Source organism: Strongylocentrotus purpuratus, unplaced genomic scaffold, assembly GCF_000002235.5.
Source record: "Strongylocentrotus purpuratus isolate Spur 01 unplaced genomic scaffold, Spur_5.0 spur5_scaffold_18, whole genome shotgun sequence".
In the NCBI taxonomy this organism is placed as follows: Eukaryota; Metazoa; Echinodermata; class Echinoidea; order Camarodonta; family Strongylocentrotidae; genus Strongylocentrotus; species Strongylocentrotus purpuratus.
The window spans coordinates 9020368-9035447 of NW_022145603.1; the positions used below are offsets into that span (position 1 = coordinate 9020368).

The 15080-nt window shown below is 39.7% G+C and overlaps 1 protein-coding gene across 1 annotated transcript in view; it reads left to right on the top strand.

Moving 5' to 3' along the window:
- Positions 1-14273: 14273 nt before the first annotated feature.
- The window catches only part of LOC588585 (carboxy-terminal kinesin 2), a 45612-nt gene continuing 44805 nt past the window's right edge, over positions 14274-15080 (top strand). The window contains exon 1 of the mRNA XM_030989148.1: positions 14274-14403. The gene's annotated coding sequence lies outside the window, so the exon portion shown is untranslated. The remainder of the gene's footprint in view (positions 14404-15080) is intronic.

Here is a 15080-nt window from a genome sequence, read left to right on the forward strand (position 1 = left end):
GCTTTGCCACATGGATTTATAAAAAATATCTGATTCACTTACGAACTCACTTTTGTTTTGGTTTACTATTATATCAGTGTTTTTTTTTTTTTTAAGCTTGTTTTGCCAACAAATCAGCTCTTTCATTTCCTGGTAGGCCGCAGTGGGCTGGTACCCATTCAAGGTTAACATCTATCCCGAAGGAGTTTATAGCAAATAATTTTTCATAAATCTCAACAATTATGCTGGATTCTTTCATATTCTTTATGGCTTCTAAAGCTGATGCTGAATCTGTTAAAATCACTACAGCAATTGGATGATATTCATCTATCCATTCAAGTGCCATTAATATAGCTACCAGTTCTGCTCTCATGATGGATATATTGGATGTTTTAAAGCATTTACTTAGGCTTAGTTTTGGGATATAGTAAGCTGCTCCTGTATACCCTTCCTGATGTTTTGAAGCGTCTGTATAGATTCTTAAACAGTAATTCCATTTTTTCTTAATGACCTCTACAGCATATTTTTTTGATTCTATTGATGAAGAAAACTTCTTAGAAACAAAATCCTTTATTTCTGTAGATATACTTGGCATCTTATAGTGCCAATAAGGTTTAACCGTCATGCATTCAGTGAGCTTTTCAATATTTCCTATTTCCAAGTTCCTCAATCTTTTGACGAAAGGACCTTGGCCCATTTTCCAAGAGTAACTTTCGTATTGCCAACACGGTAATAAGACTTTTTTGGTAGGATGGTTAATTTTAGCTGCATGTAAATAATAATGATATTTATCAATAAACATATTCCTCCTGAGTTGCAATGGCATTTCCCCGCATTCAACTTGTAAAGCCTGTAATGAAGTTAGATGAATTCCTCCAGTAATAATTTTAAGAGCCTGGAATTGTATGGTGTCTAATTTCTTTTTAAGAGAATTACTCGCGCCATCATAGGCTTCACTTCCATAATCTAACACAGAGCGGATTAAGCCTTTATAAACATAGTGAAGTATTTCCGAGTTATTGCCCCATTTGGTACCAGCAATACACCTCATTTTTTTTTGCATCTTATTGAAATTTCATTTATATGTTTACTCCACGTCAATCTCGAGTCGAACCATACTCCAAGGAATTTGTATTCCTTTTCTAATTGAATACTTTGACTATATATCTGTAAATCAATATTTTTCTTTTCCTTTCTGCCGAATACTACGGCTCTCGATTTTGAGGATGAGAGATGCATACCCCATCTATCACACCATTTTTCAATTAAGCCTAGAGCCGCCTGTAATTTTTTTTGTACATGTGTCATATTTCTGTGCGAAAACCAAATACAAATGTCATCAGCATACAATGCTATTTCTACAGTATCCTGAATTCGTCTAAGATCATTGATCATGAAATTAAAAATTAAGGGACTTATCACGCTCCCTTGGGGAATGCCTATATTACAATTTTTTTGTTCTGATATGTAGTTTCCCACTCTAACACGATTCACTCTGTTAGACATGAATGCATAAATCCATTTTAAAATCTTACCTGTGAAACCTTGATTATATAATTCGTAAACTATGCCTTGTCTCCATACTCTGTCGTACGCCTTCTCTAGGTCAAGAAAAATCACAACTGTATGTTCTTTATTTGCCATTCCTTTTTGAATATCTGTTTCTAACTTAATTAAATGGTCAGTTGTACTTCTATTCTTCATAAAACCTGATTGTATGGGAGTAATAATATCCTCTCTCTCGATATACCATGAGAGTCTGTTTTTCACAAGTCTCTCCATTAGTTTACACAGTGTTGGGGTTAGAGAGATTGGGCGGTAAGACGACGGGTTTGAAGCATCTTTTCCTTTTTTTAATATCGGAATTTGAATAGCCTCAGTCCATTGTCTAGGCAATATACCTCTATTCCATATTCCATTATATAGTTCTAAGATCATCTTGATAATTTCTTCCGGAAGGTTGCTTATCATCTTGGAATGAATGCCATCCTTCCCTGGAGCAGTGTTTTTTTAATTCTAGTAGAGCACTATTAAGCTCACTAAGGCGGAAATCTTCATTTAATACATTTTCCTCGTGGTTTTGCATGTTATTAATAATTTCTAAAAGTTTTGTTTCACTTTCTTTTCTCTTGACTATTTCTTCTTTCCCTACAGCTAAATCTAGAGAGTTAAAAACGTTCAAAAACATATTTGCTTTTTCAGTAGCTGTTTTACCAATTACCTTTCCAGCTTCCATAATCAAATTCGGTATTGATTGGTTCGTACTTTTTTGTATGTCTTTGATCTTCTTCCACACGGCACCAATGTCAGCTGTCCGATTGAACTTCCGACAATAATCTCTCCAATATTCCCTTTTTGCTTTTCGGATAACTGATTGTGTAATTCTTTTTTTTTCCATATATATCTGAAAATCCTCATATAGGTGAGTTTTATACATGAAACGATTTTTTGCAGCGTTTCTAATTTTGACCGATTCTGTACATTCCTTCGTCCACCAATGTACCGGTTGCCTCGCTTTATACTCGGTACTTACCTTTTTGGTTAATTTGTCAATGGAGATGAGAATAATGCCGTTAAGAATATCAAGCTTACCTTGCAGGTCTGCTTCCTGGTATTCTTTTTTGCAGTCCTTCATTTGGTTCTTTATCTCCATTTTGTACAGTTTCCAATCAACTTTATTTAAAGAACTTCTTGCAAATAACCTTGTATCTTCGTTCTTTTCAAATTTTCCTTCTTTTGGGAGGTTCTTTGAAACAAAAGGAAGATCAAAGTTGATTAAAAAGTGGTCACTTCCAAAATTTTGTTTCTGTACAGACCAACCGCTGAGTTTTGCTAATTCCTTGGTCATAAATGTTAAATCTAGGCAAGAGAAACGACCTGTGTGGGGGTCTATCCTTGTCGAGGTACCTTCGTTTAAAAGCACCAGATCATGTTTATGCATAAATTCTTCCACTGTCCTCCCGTTCGCGTCTATGTCCTTACTACCCCATATTGGATTGTGAGAATTAAAATCTCCACATATTATCACTTGATTCTTACAATATAATATCATTTCGTCGAGCGCTGGTGCCGCAATTTTTTTGCAAGGGTTATAAAAGTTGACAAGTGAAAAGATGTGATTATGCATAAATATATCTATAATTTGATATTCCTGATCATCTGGTGTTTTTATCACTTGGAAAGTAACTGACTTATGTATATAAAATGCTAAGCCTCCTCTTCTGTTTTTTCTATTCTTTGTTATCAACGTATAATCTGGAAAACTGATGATATTGTAATCATCGTACCAGGTTTCCTGTAGGCAAATAATACTTGGCTTTTCTTCTTCACTTATAGCACTTTTAATTATTTTGGTGTAAAATTCAAAGCCATGAGCGTTCATAGATTGAGCATTCCACTGAAACACTTTACCCATGATGGAGCATAATGCAAATTATATATGCACATGAAAGTGACAATTGAATAATTGTTCTGTAATATAATTGGTTTGTACAATAGTCATCAGGCATGAAAGAAAGATAGATGAGAGATAGACAGAAAGAAAGAAAGAGAGAAGAAAGGAAAGAAGGGAAAGAAAGAAAAGAAAGGTGCCAGAGAGGGCTAAGGCGTTGGCCATATGATGTTGGAGGCCCACGCCTATACTCTGTAATTATTTTAACCTTTCATGAATCATTTCTGGATGTATGGTTTGTACACCCAGACAGCAATGTGCTGCTTCTACGACTAATCGGATCCTGTTCGAATTTGATGTTTCCTTTTCCATATTATTAATCACAAATACAATGAACGCTAAAAAGTCGACACTGTTAACTGTTATTTGAGGATCTTTCTCTTCTGTCTTCTCTCGATGACCTCGATCCGTATTCTGGTTTCCCTCATTGAATTTAACTCTTTCATTTTTTTGCGCCGGCTTGCTATTTCGTTCTGTCTCGCTGGAGACTGCTTGTTCAGCCTGCCCTGACGGGACTTTCTCATTGTTTTGAGGTTTTGCTCTTTCGTTTCTTTGTGAAGGCTTGCTAATTCTTTCTGCCTCTCTAAAGACTACTTGTTTAGCCTGCGTTTGAACAGGATTCTTCGTTTCGTGAAATCTTTTGGTTGCTGTAGCATATGAGATTTTTTCGCTTTGCGTAATAGCGTGTATCTTCACAGCGTCTTTGTACTTGACGCAGCCTAGATAAGCCGCCGAGTGGTTTTGCTCGCATCGACAACAGTTTCTTTGTTCTGACATTCTTTGAATTCATGTTCTCCTCCACACCGCACACATCGTGCTTTAGAATGGCAGCCATCAGCAACATGCCCGAAACGTTGACATTTAAAACAGCGTGGTACTTGTGGCACGTATTCATAAACCTTGTACCTCTCAAAGGCAAAAATGAGTTCTGTTGGTATTTCTTTTCTTTCAAATGTCAGTAAGACTGACCTAGTGTCTTTCAGTTCACCGTTGATTCTCTTTTTGAATCTCTTTGCATGGACTACTTTATCCTTCTTTAACCATTCCAACAACTCTTCTTCCTGAACTTCAGGATCTACTCTTATTACTGCTTTTCTCTTGTATTCGTTTGGGTTATATGGCGTAACCTTTACTGTCTTTCCTGCAAAATCTATAACGTTTTTCAGTTTCGCTACTTGTTTGGCATCTTTACATATAATTTTCAAACTTTTCCTTTTTCTTTCTACTTGGACTTGTCCTATTTCTTGATGTAAAAATTTCGCCATTTTTGTTGGAGTAATTTGTGCTATATTGTTGTTTACTCCTTCAACTATTACAGTTAGATCTATTTCTTTAGTACTCAGTATTTTCCCCTTTTCTTTAGGAGATTCCACAAAGGTGCTGCTTGTTCTTGGTCTCTTTCTATCTCTCTCAGTATTCCTACTCGTTCTTCCTCTATGAGATATGAAAGTCTGCCAACTCCCGCCCTCATCATCCGTTGTTTCTCCTCCCCCTCCTATATCCATCACTGTTTCATTTCCCGTTCTTTTCTCGGGACTTCTAGTATGCCTACCCCTTTAGTTATTTATCTTAAGTATTGGAGACAGTGGTCCCGATCCTGACTGGGTGCTTTGGCTACAAATAGCCGTGGCAAAAGTTTCGTATGCCTCCTCTCCCGAGGATTCCGCCATTGTAAACTAGCCCAGCAACCCGGCCCCCCCCCCCCACTCAGAGGTCGGAATGACCGCATGCGTGTTGCCAAAATGTCCGGTAAAGGGGTACTTTTCGTGCGACAAAGTCCGGCCCGAGATTTGTAAAAAAAGGGGTGTATTTGACTTTTCACCCGGAGATTTCTTTAAAAAGGGGGTGTTTTTCTTTTTCTCTCTCATCTCTTTGGACTCCTGAGAAATTATTCCGAATTTAGGGGGGTACATTGAGAAATTTTCCTGATTTAGGGGGGTCTCCAAGGCAGGAAAAGCCCGCCAAAAGCCCGCGAAAGGGGGGTTCGGAAAGGTTGGCAGTCCTCAGATAGGGGGTGCTTTCAAAAAGAGGGTACGAGCATATGCGTACCCTAAATAACACTGAGTGGGCCTAGCAATAGCATTTAGCTCTAGAGGCCAATGATATTATTCTGTTGGTTAATTATTATCTGTTAATATGTGGAATGAAAAGTGCAAGGAAAAACGCCGGTTTGGCCAGGTCTTACCCCCAGGTGCAAGTAATTAAAAGGATACCAGAATCCAGATCGACTCGAAAAATTCACGGTCCCTGACGGTCCCTGACGTTGAAGGGCAGCCTCTTGAGGTCCACGTGGCAAAGATGGTCGTTTGAAATTCCCGCCACTTCCCCCGGAAAGACTCCGCGGCTCGTTCTCTGAGTGTCCGCTCTTTCTACCTAGAATCTACCTAGAATCAGTCGCCATTCAGATAACGTGCAGACTGTGCTTGCTCAATCACCGTGTCCGTGTCCGTCGGTCAGAATACAGAATACTGGAGAATGAGCCTGGTTGATGTAGAAGGTTGAATGCATTCTTTGCCATGTGTATCGAAGCATACTGACAATGCCATTGTGTGAACACGGCTAATGACACAATACAGCAAACACGTTTCTCTATTGTGTACACTCCTAGACATTAGAATGCCATTACCAAAACAAGCATGCCTAAGTCTTGCCAGTATCATTCATTGAGTATTTAAATAGAGGAACAGCTGAAAATCTTTTATCTACCAACACGATGATTGTTACAGCTTTCACTGATTGTGCATATATTAAGATGCATGGTGGGAAATCAATTGTCCAGGCAATGATTATTCATCAGCTCATCATGTTTATGCATAAGTCACAAGAAATGTTGGTGAGGAGGGGATAAGTTGTACTAACTGTCACAAAAGCCCTTTATCTGTTTGTAAGGTATATAGGGAGGAGACTGCAGCTGTATTGGATGTGACGCCATGTTTTCACATGCAGGGCCAGATCATCAGTTGAGGGGTAAATGGGTTAGGGTGTAGCTAGGCTGTGTATATCTGGCCCTGTTGTCACAGTCCCATGTCAGTAGTTTTCTGCTGCCATGGATCTCCCCCGGAGGTTCCCCTGGTAATATGGTGGCATTTTCGACTCCAAAACAGTTCTGGTGATGTAAAATTACCATTTCTTTTTTTTAAAGGGCTTCAAGCCCTTAAAAAAAAAATGTTGTATTGCCCTTTGCGACCGACGCGAGAAACTGAGAAATATCAGCCGAAAGAAAAAGATTTCCGACCGACCCATATGTTTTGGCACTACAACATCTTTCTTTTTGGCAATACAACATATCATACGCCAGATTCTGCAACAGGATTTGTTTTTCCAGTGATAATGAGCATTATTACTGGGTTAATTGTTAATTTTTCTGCACTGTTAGAACGGTGTTTAAAATATCACTGTTTAAAAGAATGTTGTTTAAAAAAGTAAACAACGTTGTTCAAAATCGAAAAATCAGTGCTCGATTGGCTTAAACAACTAAAAAAAAAGAAGATTTAATTAAACAGAGTTGTTTAAAAAGTCCCGGGGGCGTCGTTGATATTTTCTCGATACGCGATTGCAATTTACGCACACACATGCGATATGCACAAAGTACGTACATAATACATGCATGCAAGCATGCAGTGCTAGTGTGCAGTGCAAGTGCTAGTGCAGTGCAGTGCAGACGAAAATGGCGGAACAAGGGCAAGGCGACGACTTGGTTCTTCTCGGCTTCGCCGATGGGGTTTAGGTGAAGTTATAGAGACAAATAATAATGTTGTCTGTCACTGCCATGAATATGATGAACAAATGTTGCAGTAAATTGGCAACAAGCTCTGCATGTTATGTATAAATCGTTGTGATTATTGCAGGAATGGTTCTAGTAGGTCATTTCACAAATTCAAACAACCAGATATTAACCATTAAACAGTTCTGTTTAAAATTTAAGCAACTCCTTTTAAACAACCCAGTTGTGCAGTAATACTGAATAAACAACAGTTGCTTAGTAATTTAAACATTATTGTTTAAAATTTAAACAACTTGCTTTAAACAACCGAGTTGTGCAATTTTATTACTAAACAACTGTTGTTTAAAAGGTTTCCTCATTTTTAAACAACTAAGTGTTCAAAATATAAACAACCTTAATTTGTTTAATTTTTAAACAACAGTTGAGCGATTCACCGGTTAACTTGGGGTTTTTTTAAAATTTTAAACAACTTGTTTAATTTTTTTCTAATAGTGTATATCGGTGAAGGGGTTTTCGGCCTTAAATACATTCGCCGCTACTTCCAAATTGCCTTAATTTTGCTAAAAATTACATGAAATGTAGATTATTATATACCTCATCGAATACGGGGTGTACACATTCTAGCAGCCGACAGTAAAAAATGTCTTATTTGAGCGCATATCAACCAATGTCCAGAACAAACCTAAACGTTTGGTGCATATAACGTCTAGAGTATATAGAAGGGGGTGGGGGTTAAAACATTCGTTGCTAATTTCCGATTTGCTTTAAATGTGCCGAAACTCACATGAAATGTAGATTATTATATACCCCGTCGAATACGGGGTGCAAACATTCTAGCAGCAGACATTAAAAAGGTCTTATTTCAGCGCATATCAACCAATGTCCAGAACAAATATTTTCGTTAATAGCGAATAACGTGGAGAGTAAATCGGTGAATGGGGTTTCGGGCTTTAATATTTTCGCCGCTAATCCCAACTTGCTTTAAATGTGCCGAAACTCACATGAAATGTAGATTATTATACATGTAGCGAAGTAGAGATATCTCCCTTTAAACCAGGTAACCCCCCTTTCTCTTTTATTGCATCTCTCTTTCTTTTATTGCATCTCTCTCTCTCTTATTGCATCATCCTCTCTACTGGAGGTCAGCAAACTACAGTGAGACGATACCCTCTCTCTCTCTCTTCCTCTTTCCCTCTCCTATTTCATCATCTTTCTTCCTATGAGGTCAGCGAACTACAGTGAGATGATACCTGGTCATTTTCCACTGGTCCAAAGATTCCAAGAATAGGATGTTTGTAGACAAAGCCCATATTCAACCAGTGTTTGTGTTGACTGATTATAGACAGGCAAATAGTGGGAAAACAGACAAATAAATTATCCCTCTGCATACCAGTTTGAGCTGGAAGACAGAACATTTGTTTTATTGGTAAAGGAGCTGAGTCATTTAAGAAAGTAGTAGCAGGGATATACCCAACTGCCCAATGAGCCTTGGTATTTTCTACTCCTTCCCCTTATTTTTACTTTTGCCCAATCATAATGTTAGGATTAATGGTTCAGGAACACTGTTTGAGTGTCCATCAAGTATTATGCCCGCCCAGTCACCTACAGTAATAATAATGAAATAGTTAAGTTTAGGGTAAGAATATTTTGTAGGAGGAGATCTCGATATTGAGATTGTGAATATGTAATTAGGTATAAAACCCCCATCCCCTGCATGAAATCCTCACTTGGAACCCCATCACTTGGAACCCCATCACTTGGAACCCCATCACTTGGAACCCCCTCACTTGGAAACCCTCACCTGGAACCTCCTCATCCGAAACCCTTCTTCTGCTAATACATTTTTAATAATCATCAGTGCTCCAAGATCAAATATATAACATACTTCAAGATTTGGACTTTGGAGAAATATCAGCGAGCAACAGTGTAGACACTTCGAGAGGTTGAGTAAATTCTAAAATACACCTTCCGTATTTTAAAGTCAACTCCAACTCCAGTCATTTGGGAAAGTGTCTGTTCCACGCTATAAAAGAACTGTATCCAGTTTAGTACAAAGTCACGTCCAGCTCCGTTCCCGTACCCGTCAAGTTCCAGTCCCGCCAAGTCAAGTCCAGCTTCGTTCCTGTCATATCCTGCCCAGCTTTGTTCCCGCCAAGTCAAGTTCCTCCAAGTCAAGTTCCTCCAAGTCTCGTCCAAGTTCGTTCGTCCCAGTCGCATCTCGTCCCAAGTCAAGTCCTCGATCGAAATATCAGCGAGCTAAGTGGCCATAATTACTAACTTCATTTCCATTAACCTATCCCTTCCCCTTCCCCATTAGACTGTAATTAAGTAAGAATTAAGTCACCCTTTAACTCTTAAGAATACTTTGCAATTATATTTATTGCAACATTTATATATAAATTGTATTATTTTTATTATCCTGCTTTGATGGATGAGATTTGTCATTCATATTAATTAAATAATTACCAAGTGACGTCGTAATTCAAATCGTGTCCAAGCACTTTATTTCTGGATTTGTCTCTTTGTATTTTATATTTTAATAATATAATACCATACATTGATACAGTGGTCTATTTGAGACTAACCCCACCCCCGAGTGAAAGTCATATAGCTAGCGGACCAATACAAAAACCTGATTTCACTCGGAGCTCGATTCTATTATTTCATCATAATAGAAGACGGCGTGGCGTGGCCGTTAGATATACCTCATCGAATACGGGGTGCAAAAATTCTAGCAGCCGACATTAAAAAGGTCTTATTTGAGCGCATATCAACCAATGTCCAGAACAAACCTAAACGTTTGGTGCACATAACGTCTAGAGTATATAGAAGAGGGTGGGGGTTAAAACATTCTTTGCTAATTTCCGATTTGCTTTAAATGTGCTGAAACTCACATGAAATGTAGATTATTATATACCTCGTCGAATACGGGGTGCAAAAATTCTAGCAGCCGACATTAAAAAGGTCTTATTTGAGCGCTTATCAACCAATGTCCAAAACAAACCTAAACGTTTGGTGCACATAACGTCTAGAGTATATAGAAGGGGGTGGGGGTTAAAACATTCGTTGCTAATTTCCGATTTGCTTTAAATGTGCTGAAACTCACATGAAAATAATGTAGATTATTATATACCTCGTCGAATACGGGGTGCAAAAATTCTAGCAGCCGACATTAAAAAGGTCTTATTTGAGCGCATATCAACCAATGTCCAGAACAAACCTAAACGTATAGCGCATAACATGTAGAGTATATCGGTGAAGGGGGTTTCGGCGTTTAATACATTCGCCGCTACTTCCAATTTGTCTTAATTTTGCTGAAAATTACATGAAATGTGGATTATTACAGGCGCGGATCCAGGGGGGGGGGGGCCGAGCGGGCCTTGCCCCCCCCCCCCCGCAAAAAAAAAAAAAAAAAAAAAAAAGAGAGAGAGAGAGAGAAGAAGGAAAAGAAGGGAGAAAGGGAAAAAGGAGAAAAAGGGAAAGAAAGAGGAGGAAGAAGAAAAGTAAAGGGGGAAGAAGGGGATCGGGGGGGCCGAAAGGGCCTTACCTCCCAGGCTGTTAACCCCCCACCCCCCCCCCCCCGATCAAAAAAAAAATAAGAGAGAAGGAAGGAAAGGGAAAGAAAAAAAAGGAAAAGAGGAGATACTGGCGTACTGATAGAGGGGGGGGGGGGGCTTGGGGGAAATCAAATTCAAACGTGGTTTATTTCTGATTCCACAACGGTGTATTACAGATAATGCTGAATGACATAATTTCCGAAATTTTTCCTCACTTTTTAGTAAATTATACGTTTGTATGTGTTTGTTGGAAAATAAAAAAATTCCTAAATTTACAACCAGGCAAAAAATATGATTCTTGAGATTCCTACATGTCAGGGCCCGACGTACGGCGGGGATCGAGAGCCTCGAGGCATCAAAATATGCTCATCTGACCGTGATTAAATGCCTAAAACCCCTAAGCTTCGGGGGATTTGCCCCCTGGATTCCATCTAGGGCCCTACGACGGGCCCTTAGATGATCATCTGACGGTAATTTAATACCTAAAACCCCTGATTTTTTGGGGCTCCGCCCCCTGGACCCAACGCCAAATAGTGACTTGCCAGTGTCACAAAATAATAAGGTATACACAAAAATATGCTCATCTGACCTTAATTAAACGCCTAAAGCCCCTGAGCTTCCGGGGCCGGCTCCGCCGCCTCGACCCCACGAGGGGCCCTAAGGCGGGCCCCTGAATGCTTATCTGACCGTAATTTATTGCCTTAAACCCCTGAGCTTGCGGGGTCGGACAAGGTATCAAGATGTGTTTATCTGACCGCAGGCGCGTAGCCAGGGGGGGGGGGCGGCCCCCCCCCCTCAATCGGAAGAGGACGTAGGAAGAAAAAGGAGCAGACAAAGAACATCTTTGAAATTCAGACAAGGATTAAGAGTATAGAGAACGGTACAACGCATCATTTTCTTTCTCTAATAATAAAACGTCAAAGCCTCGCGCAGGAGGGGAGGGGGGGGGGGGGGACTGAATTGGATTCAGAGGCGAGAACAGTAATACGAATCTTTAATTATTTAATGAAACGTAAAGGCTTATGCGCTTCGCGCGGGATGGAGGGGGAACTAAATTCCGATGAGGATTATTTTCGAGAACGGTACACTGAATCGTCTTCTTCTCTAATGATTAAATGAAGATTAAAAGCTTCCGCGCTTTGCGCGGGAGGGGGGAACCTGAATTCAGACGAGGATTAAGAGTCTAGAACTTTACAACGAATCGTCTTCTTTCTCTAATGATTTAATGAAACGTAGAAGCTTCCGCGCTTCGCGCAGGAGGGTGAGGGGGAGGAACTGAATTTAGACAAGGATTAAGAGTCGAGAACTATACAACAAATCGTTTTCTTCCTCTAATGATTTAATGAAACGTAAAAGCTTCCGCGCTTCGCGCGGGAGGGGGGGGGGGAACATAATTCAGACGAGGATTAAGAGTCGAGAACGGTACAACGAATCGTCTTCTTTCTTTAATAGTTTAATAAAACGTCAAAGCTTCCGCGCTTCGCGCAGGAGGGGGAGGGGGAGGAACTGAATTTAGACAAGGATTAAGAGTCGAGAACTGTACAACGAATCGTTTTCTTTCTCTAATGGTTTATTGAAATGTAAAAGCTTCCGCGCTTCGCGCGGGAGGGGGGGGGGGACTCATATCAGACGAGGATAAAGGGTCGAGAACGGTACAACGAATCGTCTTCTTTCTTCAATAGTTTAATAAAACGTCAAAGCTTCCGCGCTTCGCGCAGGAGGGGAGAGGGAGGGGCTGAATTTAGACAAGGATTAAGAGTCGAGAACAGTACAACGAATCGTCTTCTTTATCTAATGATTTAATGAAACGTAAAAGCTTCAGTGCTTCGCGCGGGAGGGGGGGGAACTGAATTCAGACGAGGATTAAGAGTCGAGAACGGTACAACGAATCGTTTTCTTTCTTTAATAGTTTAATAAAACGTCAAAGCTTCCGCACTTCGCGAAGGAGGGGGAGGGGAGGAACTGAATTTAGACAAGGATTAAGAGTCGAGAACTGTACAACGAATCGTCTTCTTTCCCTAATAATTTAATAAATCGTAAAATTTTCCGCGCTTTGCGCGGGAGGGGAAAAACTAAATTTAGACGAGAATTATTTTCGAGAACGGTACAACGAATCGTCTTCTTTCTTTAATAGTTTAATAAAACGTCAAAGCTTCCGCGCTTCGCGCAGGAGGGGGAGGGGGGGGGGGGAACTGAATTAAGACAAGGATTAAGAGTCGAGAACTGTACAACGAATCGTCTTCTTTCTCTAATAATTTAATAAATCGTAAAATTTTCCGCGCTTCGCGCGGGAGGAGAAAAACTAAATTCAGACGAGAATTATTTTCGAGAACTGTACAAAGGATCGTTTTCTTTCTCTAATAATATAATGAAACGTCAAAGCCTGGGAGGGGGAAACTCGCACCGACCCCCCCCCCCCGCATTACGTCACTGTTGGTCACCATAACGTACCAATTTTTGTCTCGCATAATTTCAAATTTGGGCCCCCCCCTAAGAAATCCTGGATCCGCGCCTGGATTATTATATACCTCATCGAATACGGGGTGCAAAAATTCTAGCATCCGACATTAAAAAGGTCTTATTTGGGCGCATATAAACCAAAGTCCAGAACAAACTTAAACGTTTGGCGCATATGACGTCTAGAGTATATAGAAGGGGGTGGGGGTTAATACATTCGTTGCTAATTTTCCATTTGCTTTAAATGTGCTGAAACTCACATGAAATGTAGATTATTATATACCTCATCGAATACGGGGTGCAAAAATTCTAGCAGCCGATATTAAAAATGTCTTATTTAAGCGCATATCAACAAATGTCCAGAACAAACTTAAACCTTTGGCGCATATATGACTTTTAGAGTATATAGAAGGGGGTGGGGGTTAATACATTCGTTGCTAATTTCCCATGTGCTTTAAATATGCTGAAACTCACATGAAATGTAGATTATTATATACCTCATCGAATACGGTGTGTAAAAATTCTAGCAGCCGACAATAAAAAGGTCTTATTTGAGCGCATATCAACCAATGTCCAGAACAAACTTAAACGTTTGGCGCATATGACTTTTAGAGTGATAGAAGGGGGTGGGGGTTAATACATTTGTTGCTTCCGCGCTATTAAATGATTCTCTTGCTCACTACCGCCCCTCCCTAAAATAAGATCCTAGCTCCGCGCCTGCATTAAAATATATAGCTATGATATGCTAACTAAATTGAAGAAATAATTCGTATATTTATGTCGTCGAGGAAAATGACCATTTTGCGCATATGCAAGTACTATAGATAGTCCATAGGAAAAACAATTTAGCCTTCGGCCCCAGGTTTATAGGGTTGAATTTATAGATATCGGACATTTAATTTTTTCGGTAATTGGTGGCTATTTTTGTCGGTAATCGTTGGCCTCTACACCCCCCACTGAAGAAGGTCTAGCGACGCCCCTGCATACAATGTGGTTCTGTTGTATACTAACATGAGAACAATAGTTTGTAGGAGCAGTACGTGTATAGTTGTGGTATTACCGCGAGCTCAAAAATTGGCTAGTCGTGGCTTGCCGGTGGGGGCGCTGTTAATTGTGAATCTCCCCTGAATTCCTTGGCCAATCACGTCATAGATATCTGAATGCTGTGAATTTCAAAACCACCAAGCCGGTCGCTGTGCATGTGAGGTGTGTCCATCGCAATCCCCGGAAAAGTGGTAAGATTTGTCACGAGTATGAAATTACAGGTTATGGAATAGTGTTAATTTTAATGTGCTTCAAATCAATACATATCTTACAGTGAATTAGATTGCAGCTTTAGATCTATATTGGAGCAATATTGCCTTTATTGGAATATTTGAATTAAAAGCCATGGCATTGGCATTGCATTGGTTGGCATAGACCGAATTTTCCGTCTCTTTCGTTCGTTAGCCTCTTATTGGGGTAGGCCGTAGGGTCGGCTCTCTCTTTAGAGACGGAAGCCGTTTATACACATGTCCTTGCTAACGCCACGGCCAGTTCTGGTCGTAGCGTTTTGCCCCCAAAATCCCCCAAAATGTCATTTTACCTCGAGCATGTTATATTGTAAATTAGGCCTAGATTCTAGGCTATAATAAATCAGTTCCACTTACCAACTTGACTGAAATAATCAGTTTAATAGTCCCTTTTTAGGAAATTATGGGTCAAAATCGAAATCCATTTTGAAAATCTTTTTCAACATGGAATATGGATTCCGATTTTGACCCATAATTTCCTAAAAAGGGACTATTAAACTGATTATTTCAGTCAAGTTGGTAAGTGGAACTGATTTATTATAGCCTAGGCCTAATTTACAATAGACTATAGATCTAGATCTAACATGCTCGAGGTAAAATGACATTTTGGGGGATTTAAT